The sequence below is a fragment of the Mus caroli genome, unplaced genomic scaffold, assembly GCF_978045245.1.
Source record: "Mus caroli unplaced genomic scaffold, Mus_caroli_1 scaffold_4, whole genome shotgun sequence".
Classification (NCBI taxonomy): domain Eukaryota; kingdom Metazoa; phylum Chordata; class Mammalia; order Rodentia; family Muridae; genus Mus; species Mus caroli.
This window is the reverse complement of record NW_028227259.1, coordinates 107,444,729-107,459,619: the sequence shown is the minus strand read 5'-3', so window position 1 is coordinate 107,459,619 and position 14,891 is coordinate 107,444,729. Positions and strand designations below refer to the sequence as shown.

At 39.6% G+C, this 14,891-nt stretch overlaps 1 non-coding gene across 1 annotated transcript; it reads left to right on the top strand.

Moving 5' to 3' along the window:
• The first annotated feature begins 14,123 nt into the window (after nucleotides 1-14,123).
• On the top strand, nucleotides 14,124-14,230 carry LOC115031260 (U6 spliceosomal RNA). The gene has a single exon (XR_003836859.1). It is a non-coding gene; the product is annotated as a U6 spliceosomal RNA (small nuclear RNA).
• Nucleotides 14,231-14,891: the final 661 nt, after the last annotated feature.

Below are 14,891 nucleotides of genomic sequence, written 5' to 3'. Positions count from 1 at the left end.
GTGCTCTTAACCACTGAGCCATCACTCTAGCTCTAACTTGCTTTCTGAATGAACTTAGCTACTGGAAAAAAAAATCCAACTTGTTCAGGGAGCCATGTTACACTGGTAACAATCACAATTCCTCTGAGCAAATAGCTACCCCTAACAACAGAACCAATCAGTTTTTTTTTTTTTTCCAAGACAGGGTTTCTCTGTATAGCCTTGGCTGTCCTGGATCTCACTCTGTAGACCAGGCTGGCCTCGAACTCAGAAATCCTCCTGCCTCTGCCTCCCAAGTACTGGGATTAAAGGCCTGTGCCAACCAATCAGTTCTTAAGGGGAAAGTACCTGACATCTAAAGTAGATCGATTAAACTAGCAGCCAATGTTCATACTAAGCTGAAATCATTATTAGCCAATAGAAGTGCACCAATTGAATGTCAACCAATCATGTAACTGCCAAGTTGGAAAGTCCCTCCCTCTGCTACAGCAACCACGATAAATGGACAAGGCTTGTAGCAGCTTAGTACCTTCCACACCTTCCACTGTGCTGGAGTGGTTGGAGGCTCCAAGCTCGACCTTGAATAAAGACTCTTGGTTTTTACACACGAGATGGACTCCTGGTGGTCGCTGGTGATCTGTGGGAACCTCACAATCTGGGCATAATACTACCCTTAGTCCCTTATTTTAAAATATGAAATATACACATGGGATGGTGATGCTGAGTTGAATATTGTTTCACTTTACATCTGTAGTCATTTTAAGTAAGGACAAGGATCTAGCGTCTTTTTCTTCTTTGGTGGAGTCATGCATGGGTATTTGCATGCTGTTGTTATGTCCATAAAGTTTTATTTTCTTCCCCATTTCATATTTTTAGCAATGTATTGATTCTTTGGAATTATAAATGTAGGTAGGTTGGATTATCTATGAATTTCACTGCATGGTGGCAAAGGCGTGTGATAAAGAAGCTGTTATTAAAACAATATGTATTCACTGATAAGTGGATATTAGCCCAAAACTTAGGATACCCAAGATATAAGATACAATTTGCTAAACGCATGAAACTGAAGAAGAATGAAGACCAAAGTGTGGACACTGTGCCCCTTCTTGGAATTGGGAACAAAACACCCATGGAAGGAGTTACAGAGACAAAGTTTGGAGCTGTGATGAAAGGATGGACCATCTAGAGACTGCCATATCCAGGGATCCATCCCATAATCAGCTTCCAAACGCTGACACCATTGCATACACTAGCAAGCTTTTGGTGAAAGGACCCAGATATAGCTCTCCCTTGTGAAACTATGCCGGGGCCAAACAAACACAGAAGTGGATGCTCACTGTCAGCGATTGGATGGATCACAGGGCTCCCAATGGAGAGGCTGGAGAAAGTACCCAAGGAGCTGGGGGGATCTGCAACCCTATAGTTGGAACAGCATGATGAACTGACCAGTACCCCGGAGCTCTTGTCTCTAGCTGCGTATGTATCAAAAGATGGCCTAGTCGGCCATCGCTGGAAAGAGAGGCCCATTGGATTTGCAAACTTTGTATGCCCCAATGCAGGGGAATGCCAGGGCCAAAAGAATGGGAATGGGTGGGTAGGGAAGTGGGGGGAGGGTATGGGGGACTTTTGGGATAGCATTGGAAATGTAATTGAGGAAAACACGTAATAAAAGAATATTAAAAAAACAAAACAAAACAAAACAATGTGTTGGTTGGATATAGTTGAAAGCCACTGCAATACATTCTGATTAAAGTAAAAAGGAGAGAGTGCAGGATTTTTAAAGAAAAAAAAAAAGAACAAAGCTATCACAGTATCTTTTTTGCTAGAAAGACTTGAAAGAAGTTGGAATGTAGAGAGAGAAAAGTATTTAGTTGAGTGTGATGTTTTTTTCTTCTTCTTCTTAAATGATCTCATTATGTAGCCTAAGATAGGCTGAACCAAATTTGTCTTGGCTCAGACCTCCAAGTGTTGGAACTATATGTGTGCACCATCATCCTGTGCTAGAGAACTAATTAGTTAGAGAAGAGTTAGTTTTTAGGGTCACATTCCCAGGTGGCCTAGGGTAGAATTTCCATGTGACCACTCAGAAAAGCTTCAAAGTGCTCCCTGTAGCTGCAACTCTCTCTCTCTCTCTCTCTCTCTCTGTGTGTGTGTGTGTGTGTGTGTGTGTGTGTGTGTGCACGCACGAGCACATGCAAGTTTCATTTGTAAATCCAGAGAGCTTTGGGCAGGTGCAGTGTATGCAACCAGCCTGGGATCCAAAGCAGTTTAACTAATTCACGGTTACACAGACTGGCAGGAAATAATCAAGCTTAGGGCTGAAATCAATTAATTAGAGACAAAGAGAACAATATAAAGAATCAATGAAACCAAGAGCTGGTTCTTTGAGAAAATCAACAAGATAGACAAACCCTTAGCCAAGCTAAATAAAAGGCAGAGAGAGACAGTACCCAAATTAACAAAATCAGAAACAAAAAGGGAGACAAAACAACAGACACTGAGGAAATTCAAAGAATCCTTACTTCAAAAGCCTGTCTGTACTCTACAAAATTAGAAAAACTAAATGAAATAAATGATTTTTTAGACTGATACCAATTACCAAAGCTAAATTAAAATCAGGTAAACTATCTGAATAGTCCTATAACTCCTAAGGAAATAGAAGCAGTCATTAAAAAAGCCATGGGCCAGATGGTTTTAGTACAGAGTTCTACCAAATGATCAAAGAAGAGCTAATGCCAATACTTTTCAAACTATGCCACAAAACAGAAACAGAAGGAACACTACCAAACTCATTCTATGAGGCCACAGTCACCCTGATACTTAAACTACACAGACTCAACAAAAAAGAGAGAGAATTTCAGACCAATCTCCCTTATGAGCATTGATACAAAAATACTCAATAAAATACTTACAAACTGAATCCAAAAACACATCAATGACATCATGAACCATGATCAAATAGGCTTCATCACATGTATTCATGGGTTATTCAATATATAAATATCTATCAGTGTAATCTATCTTATAAACAAACTAACAACAACAACAACAAATCCCACATGCTCATCTCACTAGATGAGGAAAAACCATTCGACAAAATGCAGCAAGCTTTCATGATAAAAGTCTTCCAGAGAGTGGGGAAACAAGGTGCATACCTAAACACAATAAAGCAAAATATAGCAAGCCAATAGCCAGTATCAAATTAAATGGAGAGAAACCTGTATGTGACAGCAACCATGGGTTACTGGGTTCCTGGTTTCCTGAAAGGAAAGCTGGGGATGGATGGGAAGGACAGTGAGAGAAATAACAGGCCAAGACAAAATTCTCTGATCAAGGCCTAATCTTTAACTGTAGGGTCTTGAATTTAAAGGTGGGGAGACCCATCCTCCACTTTTCCAGGATCCCCTTGCTGTGCCAGGATCTGGTCAGGAAAGCAAGCTCAGGCTGTTCAGCAGGTAGTGGCTTCTTGCAGGAAGCCACAGATGTGGCAGACAATAGACTTTAACTACTTTGGAAGACTCCACCCTAGGTGGGCTAGTCAACTGTGGCAGAAACAAGGTCTGATTCAGCCCACTTAATGCTGGGTGTGGAGGGGAGGGCACAGAAACCTAAAGCATTTCCACTAAAACTGGGCACAAGATAAGGCTGCCCACTTTCTCCATATCTATTCAATATACTACTTGAAGTTCTAGCAAAACAATAAGACAACTAAAGGAGATCAAGGGGACACAAATTGGAAAGAAGAAGTCAAAGTATTGCTATTCACAGATGTTATGATAGTATACAAATGTGATGCCGAAAATGTTACCAAAATTCCAACACAATTCTTTACAGACCTTGACAGAACAATTCTCAACTTCATAAGGAGAAACAAAAGCCCCAGGATATCTAAAATACTACTGAACAATAAAAGAACTTCAGGAGGGATTACTATTCCTGATTTCAAGCTGTATTACAGGGCATTAGTAATAAAAACATCATGGTATTAGTATAGGAACAGACAGCTTAATCCATGAAATCAAATTGAAGACCCTGAAATAAACCCACACACCTACAGACACTTGATTTTTGACAAAGAAGCCAAAACCATACAATGGAAAAAAAAAAGCATCTTCAACAAATGGTGATAAGTGGTCTAACTGGATGTCTGCATGCAGAAGAATGCAATTATATCCATATTTATCACCCTGCACAAAACTCAAGTCCAAGTGGATTAAAAACCTCAAAGAAATTGATCAGATACACTAAATCTAAGAGAACGCAAAGTGAGAAATACCCTTGAACTCCTTGGTACAGGAGACAACTTCCTGAACAGAAAACCAATGGCTCAGGCTCTAAGATCAACAATTGACAAATGGGAACCTCATGAAACTGAAAAGCTTCTGTAAGGCAAAGGATACAGTCAACAGGACAAATCAGCAACCTACAGATTGGGAAAAGATCTTACCAACCCTGCATCTGATAGAGGGCTTCTATGCAAAATGTATAAAAAACTCAAGAAATTAAACTTGAACAACCAAATAACCCAATTAAAAATGAGGTACAGAGATAAACACAGAATTCTTAGCAGAGGAATATTGAATGGCTAAGAAGCACTTAAAGAAATGTTCAAAGTCCTTAGTCATTGGGAAAATGCCAATCAAAACAACTCAATATTCCATCTTACACCAGTCAGAATGGCTAAGGTAAAAACCTCAAGTGACAGCACATGCTGGCAAGGATGTGGAACACCCCCAACCCCATTGTTGGTGGGAGTGTAAACTTGTACAATCACTGTGGAAATCAATTTGATCAATTTGGAAGTTTCTCAGGAAACTGGGAATAGTTCTACTTCAAGATCCAGCTCTACCACTCCTGGGCATATACCCCAAAGATGTCCTGCTATACCACAGGGACAGTGCTTGAATATGTCCATATCAGCTTTATTCGTAATAGCTAGAAACTGAAAACAATCTAGCTATCTGACTGGTGTAAGATGGACTCTCAGAGTTGTTTTGATTGACATTTCCCCAAAGACTAAGGACTTTGAACATTTCCTTAAGTGCTTCTTGGCCATTCAAGATTCCTCTGTTGATAATTCTGTGTTTAGCTCTGTACCCATTTTTAATATGGTTATTTGGGTTGTTGGTGTCTAATTTCTTGAGTTTTTCATATAGTTTGGATAATAGACCTCTGTTGGATGTAGTAGGGTTGGTGAAGATCTTTTCTCAATCTGTAGGTTGCTGATTTGTCCTGTTGACTGTATCCTTTGCCTTACAGAAGCTTTTCAGTTTCATGAGGTTCCCATTTGTCAATTGTTGATCTTAGAGCCTGAGCCATTGGTTTTCTGTTCAGGAAGTTGTCTCCTGTACCAAGGAGTTCAAGGGTATTTCTCACTTTGCGTTCTCTTAGATTTAGTGTATCTGATCAATTTCTTTGAGGTTTTTAATCCACTTGGACTTGAGTTTTGTGCAGGGTGATAAATATGGATATAATTGCATTCTTCTGCATGCAGATGCTTTCTTTCTTTCTTTTTTTTTTCCATTGTATGGTTTTGGCTTCTTAGTCAAAAATCAAATTTTCGTAGGTATGTGGGTTTATTTCAGGGTCTTCAATTCAATTCCCTGGATTAAGCTGTCTGTTCCTATACTAATACTATGTAGTTTTTATTACTAATGCCCTGTGGTACAGCTTGAAGTCAAGGATAGTAATCCCTCCCAAAGTTCTTTTATTATTCAGTATTATTTCAGATATCCTGGGGTTTTTGTTTTCCCTTGCTTGTCTGGAGTTACCCCAAGATACTTTACATTATTTGTGACTATTCTAGCACTTCCAGGTTTCAGGATGCCATGTGTGGGTCTTTGATCTATTTGGAGTTAGTTTTTTGTATGGCCATTTATATAAGTCTAATTTCTTTCTTTTGCATATAGACAATCATTTTTCCCAGAAACATCTGTTGAAAGTGCTTTCTTTTCTTCAGCATATGTTTTTGTTGTCTTTGTCTACATGTGCGTATGCTTGGATCTTCAGTTTTTTTCTATATATGTGTGTATGTATGTATGCATTAGATATTATATTTATTCATTAGATTTTAAAAATTTTTTCTAAGCCATGGTTTTTCTGTGTAGCTCTGGCTGTCTTGAAGTTTCTTCTATAGATGAGGCTGGCCGAAAACACTCAGATCTGTTTTTGTCTCACCACCACTGACCATATAGCCATATACTAACTATGGCTCTGTAATATATTTTGAGATCTGGAATGAAAAATCTCTCTAGCACTGTTCTTTTTGCTCAGGATTGTGTTGACTATCCAGGGTTTTCTGTGATTCCTTATGAATTTTAGGATATTTTTTACTATTTCTAAGAAGAATGAGATGAAGAGTTTGGTTGGGATTATAATGAGTCTATAAATATCTTTTGGTATCCTGGGAATGTCAGAAACTACACCCATAAAGTGTTATGCACATGACTGCAGAAACAGGAGCAGAACAAAGACAACAATAGATTTGCTAATATGGATGAGGGAAAGTCCCAGGTCAGTCCTACAGAACGAACTACAGGCAAGTAAGGGATGCTGAGAGTGGCAGAAATAGTCTTCCCCAGGAAAGAACACTCCAATTGCCTGTCCAATACCAAAGAGCCCTGAAAATGTACATACAAGTAACATTATACAGACTGAGTAGGTTGTACACATGCATTTAGGAGTGTGTGTGTGTGTGTATGTATGTGTGTGTGTGTGTAGCAACAATTAAGGAAAAGAGGGGCCATGAATTTGAAAGAAAGCAAGAAGGAATATATGGGAGAATTTGGAGGGAGGAAAGGGAAGAGATCAATGATGTAATTATAATCTCAAAAATTAAAGAAAAGTAAAGCAATTACAAGACCCATAGAAGGCAAGAAATTGGGCTCAGTTACAAGAGAGAAAACATTTAAGAGACACAGATTCAGAAATGACTCAGAGCTTTAAGCTCTAAGATGTGGATAAAGGTTGGGATTGGGCTCAGTGGTAGCATTTTAGTGTGGACAAAGTCTTGGATTCAGCTTTCAGCAACAAGAGGAAGGGGCAGCCATAAACTCTTACTGATGAAATTAGAAGTAATCAGTGTATGCAATTTCTGAAGATGTTGGTATAATCAGAATCATTAGAAAACTTGAGTCATTACTAAAATTTTGCTGCCTCCTCTGACTGAACTAGGAATCTAGATAGTACATGCGCAAAGGCACCGAAAGAGTTCAATTAATTAGCTTCAGTATTTATGGGACACTGAAGAACTCTGATCTCTCTTTTGGACCACCATAGAATCTAAAACATTGTCAACATTTCCTACTGTAATGGACTCACACAGGTGAAGAGAAACCAGCTTTTACTGCACCTTACTGCAGACTGAATGTCTCAAACAATAGATTTCTCATCTTCTTACAATTCTAAAGTATAGAAGTTTGAACCAGTTGGCAGGATTAGCTTCTTCTGAGGCCCCAGTTTCTACATGTGGGTGATGGTGCCCTCTTCCCTGTGTCTTCAGATGGTTTCATGTCGCATTTGCCTCATCATGCCTTTTCTTATGAGGACACCAATCAATTAAATCAAGATTTGGTTCATCTTAAAAATTTAACACCATCTCCTTACATTCTAAGGTAATTAGATTATGATATTGACATTATAATTTTGAAGGCATACATTCAGCCTGTAAAAATTCCCCACTAAAACAGAAGGTCACGTGGCTAAGGTAGCCTCAGGGTGTTAGAACTTGTTTTCCTGGTCAATCGGAGAAGTACTGAACTATGTTTCTAGAGTTCATTTTAATAGCATTTTTGGTTTTCTTCAGTGGGTGATGTTTCAAATCTGTAAAGAGTCTTATAAGTTCTTCTTTGCAGCCATTGTCTTGTTAACATGATCCAAACATTAAAAGAAACCAAACCTCAATTCACTGCGGTGTTTAGGGTCACCTGTTAAAGGCTTGGTTCTTTGGGTGGTGCTACTACAGGTGGTAGATTTATCAGGAAGTGGAGGCTAGTGGGAGGTCCTCAAGGAACTGAGATCATTTGAAGCCCTGGTCTCAGAAGTTAGTCTATGAGCCCTTGCATTTTCAATGTTACTAAGAAATCTCTGAGCACATCCCATCCCATCTTTCCTGGTGACCTCTATCTAACCATTGGCTTACTCTGTCATATATTCTATCTTCTATCTTTGGCCATGATGTCCTTGTCACAACTAAGCTGAAGTAGGATGCCTTGTTCTCCAAATCTACTAGTTAATGAATGAATCTGTCTTCCTTTGTGAGAAGTTTCTGTGACAGAGGCAAACCACTGACCAACATTCACTTTCAAATGGAACGTGACATTTCTGCAAATAAAACTTTGTCTTCCGGGAGCACCAATAACAAGATGTAGACCTTGAAATTCTTTTATACCTTTGGCTGAGGGAAGACCAAATGAGAAGCTTATAAGTTATCTTTCTCACTGATGTAGCCAAATACTAGACCCGAAACAAGAGTGGAAAGTGCTGTGGTGTTTCATAATTGAGAGGGTACAATCGACAACAGTGGGGAAGGGCAGGGGGTGGCCACATCTGGTCACATTGCATCTGCTTTTAGCAGGTATAATGATAAAAGTTTATATCTGCCAGGTTTCTGCTTTTTATTTGTGATCTCAACCCCTGGAATAGGGAGTGCTGCCCTCATTTAGGTAGATCTAACCTTAATTAACCCAGTCTAGAAACTCCCTTGTAGGCCTGCCCAATATGTGTTTTCTATATGATTCTGTCAAGGTGACAATCAATGCCAACCATTACAGCAGGATTGAGAACGAGTTTTCAGACTCTCAGTAAAAGCCCTGGGTTTTTAGTCCCAGGAACAGTAAACCATTGGGACTTCTGATAGACTAGTTTAATCAATTAATGTTGTTTCTATAGCTAAGGAAAAACATGACCACCCAAGCACATTAAACAATGATAGCTCTCTTCAGTGACTGCATATCCTCCAAGCTATCTCTTTGGTGACAGCTTTTCCTTCTGAGTCAGTTAGACTCCCTCAATGAACACACTCCTGAGAGAACAAATTCTTACAGCGGCCATAGTGTGCCTCCACAGCCAATACCAAGCCTCTTCTGCTGTGGTAAATCTGCTGGTCACTGAACCCCCTGCTTTGCAGATGACTTATGCTACTTCAAGTCTGTTCTGCTTGGGGAGTTTGCACATTGGCAGCACAGATACACCTTAAATAAGCAGTCAATACAGCATTGTGCTGTATTTCAGGTTTTGTTCTCTGTCTCTGCCCTTTCATTTGTCTCATTCCCAGGGTTGAGGGAAGGAGCGCACACAGACCATCTAAAAGACTCTGGGCACACCATTATATCATACCCTTGATCCAACAATAGTTCTGGACAGTTGTTCAATTGTCATCAAAGTTAAGCATAAAATCTGACAGCTTGCCTTGGGTCTTTTTCATCATTTATGAAGACTTGTGTGTGATTTGAAACTTGAATAAAATAATTTGTTATGCTTTTCTTTTGTCAACTTGAAACAACCTGGAGTCACCAGGAAAGAGGAAACCTCAGTTAAGGAATGACCTAGAACAGTTCAGCCTAATTGATGTATGAGGAGCCAGTTCACTCTGGGTGATGTAATCCTTAGGCAAGTCAGCCCTGATTGTGTATTAAGGGTAGCTAAGCAAACCAAAGGGGGCAAGCCAGGAAGCATTCTTTTGGGAGTTTCTGCCTTGGCTTTTCTTGATGATGGATTGTAAACTGAAAACCAAATGAACTATTTCTTCCATCAAGTGTCTTTTAGTCCCTGGTGTTTAATCACCTGACCAGGTAGCAAAGTGAACAATGAGGCATCTTCCATTGTTTAATAACATTATATATGTGATTGCTTGTATTACAGTCACCTAACAAGATAATTTGTACAGTATCTTTTTTTTTTTTTTTAAATAACATGGATGCATTTTCTGTTCTTGAATGACTTGGGTTAACACTTCAGTGCTCATATATGACAGACAAGTTTTTGTGACATCGAGCCAGTGATGAGGATTTCCAGTGATAACAAATCACAAATACTGTTTCATGTACTCAAATTCTCATAGAGAGCAGTTAGATGAGACTCACCTTGTATGTTATCAAGCCCAGAACTGAATTGGTCCTGAGTACTTTACTGGGGTCTCTTTACCGCCATTTTTATATTTGCTATATTTCAGTGTTAATGTTTGCCAGTTGTTTAAGAATTACAGGCAAAACTTACTACCACCATGTTGTGGATAGCCCTGGGGCTAATTATATTTGATATTAATTCTGTTCTCCTGTGAGTGGTTGAGAACAAGGAATGAGTCAGCACTCAGGTGATTGACTATAAACCTGCTTCCCACCTTGATTTGTAAAATAAAGGAGAGCTGATGATTGGGCAGATAAAAGGGAAGGTGGAGCAGGAGGTGAGAGAGAGAGAAGAAGGAGAAAATGGAAGAGGGAGAGGATGCAGAGGAGGAGGAAGAAGAAAAGTAGAGCAGAAACACATGGCCTGGAGAAACCGCAAGTTCTAAGGGGTCTCATAGATGTGGAAGATGGTAGTGTAGTGTAGATCTGCCCAATCTAGGTGCACAGCATGTAATCACATTAACTGTGTTGTGTTTTCATTGCCAGGGCATATTTGGGAGGAGATTTACTGCAATACCACCACACATTTTTTTTTTAAATCCTTAGTCATTGCTATGAGCTATAGATATATCAATAAAATGAGTAATATTCAGGCCATATGGTACCCATAGCATGTTTTACTTAAGCTACACATACATAAATTGTGTGTGTGTGTATGTGTATGAAAAATGTCTATTTTTCAGAAATATTTGAGGTAACTTACAAGTTAAATAATTTATTATTGGTCCTTTAAAATGTTTGATTAGTTCTTTGAGAATGTTGTACAGTATGATTTAATCATATTTACCCTCCCCAACTCTTCCCAGATAGATCTTCCTTCTCTTTAGCTGCTCATAGGATGCCACACCCAAGAAGAGTCTATGCATGAGAAAATATCATATTTATTTAAACATAGGTATACATTACTTAATTTCTCAATCTACTAAAACTATTGATATACTAAAAATGATTGCTATAATTTTTTTGTGAAATATTCACATGTAAAACTGCAAGTACATCCTGTGTACCCTGTCTATCAACAAATCAATATTTCCAAATTCAGAACACTGTCATTCTCTTTGTGTGTGAAACTATAGATCTCAAATCTCTTGTGTAAAATGTTCCACTAAAGTTGGCACATCCCCTAAACACCCCCTTTGTTATAATGTTTCCCGTTGTACTAGGTTACCTGTAATACCTACTACCATGTAAGTGTTGGTTGGAGAATGATGACTGTGCTTGTTCAATACAGATGCAGCTTTTAAAACATCTTGGCTAAGACTAGGATTCAGAACCCTGCTATGGAAAGCCACATGCATTTCTGAATCTCACCACCTCTCATTCCCTTGTCTCTCCTCCCCTGTTACTGTCACTCTTTGCTTCAGCTGATGTCCCAGTATTCCACTCTGCTCAGTACCCAGATTCTGCTCTATTCTTGTCCTCTGTCACCAAAGTGGCCCTTCAGTCTATCTTAGGCTCTATTACCTCCTGACTCTCAGCTCTTCATGGCTTCAGCTACCCAAAGTAAACTCTCAAGCCTCCATCATGCCCCTGGGGGCCCCGTGGGCCTTGTTTACTACACGTCTTCACTGTAGCAGGTCTCTTTGCTTGTGTTTGAGTGCTCCGGGCTCCATCCATCATGGCTCAGAGTTCTTGTGTAGTTTCTCCTCTCTGCCTTGAATATTCAAACCTCTCTATATGAATCCATGTACACTCTGTCCTTGAAATCAAAATATAAGCTTCATGTACCAGCGACTTGTTATTTTTTTTTCCCCATTCCTGGAATTGTACCTAACACATTGGAAGAGCCCCCAAAATGTTAAGCAAATGAGTCTCTTTGAGGAATCAGTCACCCTCATTCTTATATGTTCTTGCCCTGGACAGAGTTGAGATAGTCGGTGGAGACAATTCAACTTGTGGCTGGAAGGCTGTAATCATGAGTGGTGGTAGTTGTTATTATAAAATTATAGTACACATAATAGTCCACTCCACCAATAAAGAAGCAATGACCTGATTTATCAAATGTTTTTGTGAGAAACCATGGACAAATGGCAGCAAGCAATGCCAAGGGTATTACTTCCCTGGTTCCTTCCCAGTTTAATTACTAACAGTTGGTTGGCTGCATCCCTTGCCTGAAGGTGCCTGGAAGCTGTCAGGCTCAAATGGATTACTATGTACAGGCTCTTCCTATCTGTCTAGGATCCTAAACAATGTTCTCTAAAGTTACTTTATATACAGACTCCTTTATAGTTTCTTCATAAATAATTCTGCCTTGGATTATCCTTCTTGAGATATGAGCTTTTTACTGTTAGGCTCCTGAATGATGCAAATGGACTCTGGTGGGTATGAGCTTTGCTAGAGGTGTTGCACAAAGCTATGAGGAAGGGGCCCACACATCTGATTCTCCATGGACCCTACCTTCAGTCTTATGTGTGTTTCCCAATGGCTGAGCCCAGCTAAATGCAGGCAGTAGCAGTCAATGAAAAGCCAGCAATGGACCCAAGAACAAACACAAGCAGGATTTGCATAAAGGAATTAGTAGGTGAGTTACTACAGTGGCATGAAGACCCTGCTGTTAGCATGGAGTAGGATGAGGGACCAGGGACAGAGAGAGGAAGACAGCTCCTCACTGCCTTTGGTCATATTCTTTAAGGAGCAACCTAATGCTTCCGGGCAGGAAGCTGGGAAGAGGTAGACATGTGCACCGGGAAAAGCAAACAAAGAAAGTCATTGTTAGGTTGGACTGTGGTCTCAGAATTCTTAAAGCCTTGAAGATTTTAACAGAAGACAGAAATCCAAGGTTTTAAGTGAAAAGGAGTTCAATTTCCAAAGCACAACAATTAGTTAAACAGCCAGACAGAGCGAACTAAACTGGATTTAGCTCTCAACTCTAGATGGAGAATGACAACTTTGCAACCGCAACTTGCTTAGACTTATGGCTGAGCCATAGATTACAAGCTGATAGCTTATTTTTGTGCCTCTGGGTCTTTATTTTTTATCTTTAAACCCACTATTAGGGAAGTTGATCCATTTAAAACTAATTTCTAATAAAAAGTATAGATACTCTAGAACAGGACAATTAACCTCCATGTCAGGACTGAAACTTCAAAGTAATGCCCCATAGTTACTGCTCACTTTACAACACACGGAACAACTTTAAATGTGCATACCGTATTAATTGTTAATAAAACATTATTGTTTATATATTCCAGGTTCTGTGTGAGATTTTGTTGAGGACAATGAAAAAAAAATAATTACAAAACAAATAAACTATGAAAATAAATTAAATGTTTGCAGTTGGAAAACCTATAACCAGAAAGCCCAAGTCTCAGGACTCACATGGTTAGAAAATCTAAGCTGTTGGGACAGTCCTCACCTTAGACTGTTCTTGTGAAGAACCTGTGCTAGAATTGAATTGCTGCAAGCAAAGTTGACAAATGTTATTGGTATGTTATCTCTCAAGGATCAGCCATGCCAAATGATTCAGACCTACCCAGAGGGGTGACCATAGTCCAATATACTGGATGCCACATCAGGTATAATTTGAGTACATGTGACCTCAAAGCCTGACACCATAGTGACGCACTTCCTCCAACAAGGTCATATCTCCTGATAGTACCACTCCCTATGGGCCAAGCATTCAAACACGTGAGTCTCTAGGGACCATTCCCATCCAACCAATCAAACCATTTTAAGTCAAGTTTAAAGGAAGTCACACAACACAGGGAGAGGTCAGTGTTGTTCTTTCTGACTCATAGCAATGAATCAGGGACTAGGAATGGTGGCTGTCTTGATGACTCAGCAGAGTCTCTAGGCTGCCATCCTCTTGCCTCTCTCACCTAGGCTTGTGAGTGTGTGGTGCTGAGCTTGTAAGACAGTGACAAGGCATCTGCCCTGGAGGAGTCTGTGATGTGTGTCCCACAACCCTATCAGAACAGCCCTCAAAACCTGTAAGACAGGCTGAGGGACAGCTCACCCAGCCCTGTTACAGCATAAAACAATGAAAAGATTAAATTAAATGTCAATAAAATAACCACCAGAGTGCTCGCTTCGGCAGCACATATACTAAAATTGGAACGATACAGAGAAGATTAGCATGGCCCCTGCGCAAGGATGACACGCAAATTCGTGAAGCGTTCCATATTTTTCAGAAATTAAACAGGGACACAGTGAAACTAACAGATGTTATGAATCAAATGGATCTGGCAGATATCTACAGAACATTCTATCCTAAAACAAAAGGATATACCTTCTTCTCAGCACCTCATGGTACCTTCTCCAAAACTGACCACATAATTGGTCACAAAACAGGCCTCAACAGATACAAAAATATTGAAATTGTCCCATGCATCCTATCAGATCACCATGGACTAAGGCTGATCTTCAATAACAAAATAAATAATAGAAAGCCAACCTTCACGTGGAAACTGAACAACACTCTTCTCAATGATACCTTGGTCAAGGAAGGAATAAAGAAAGAAATTAAGGACTTTATAGAGTTCAATGAAAATGAAGCCACAACATACCCAAACGTATTGGAAGCAATGAAAGCATTTCTAAGAGGAAAACTCATAGCTCTGAGTGCCTCCAAAAAGAAACTAGAGAGAGCACATATTACCAACTTGACAACACACCTAAAAGCACTAGAACAAAAGGAAGCAAACTCACCCAAGAGGAGTAGACGGCAGGAAATAATCAAACTCAGGGGCGAAATCAACCAAGTGGAAACAAGAAGAACTATTCAAAGAATCAACCAATCAAGGAGCTGGTTCTTTGAGAAAATCAACAAGATAGATAAACCCTTAGCCA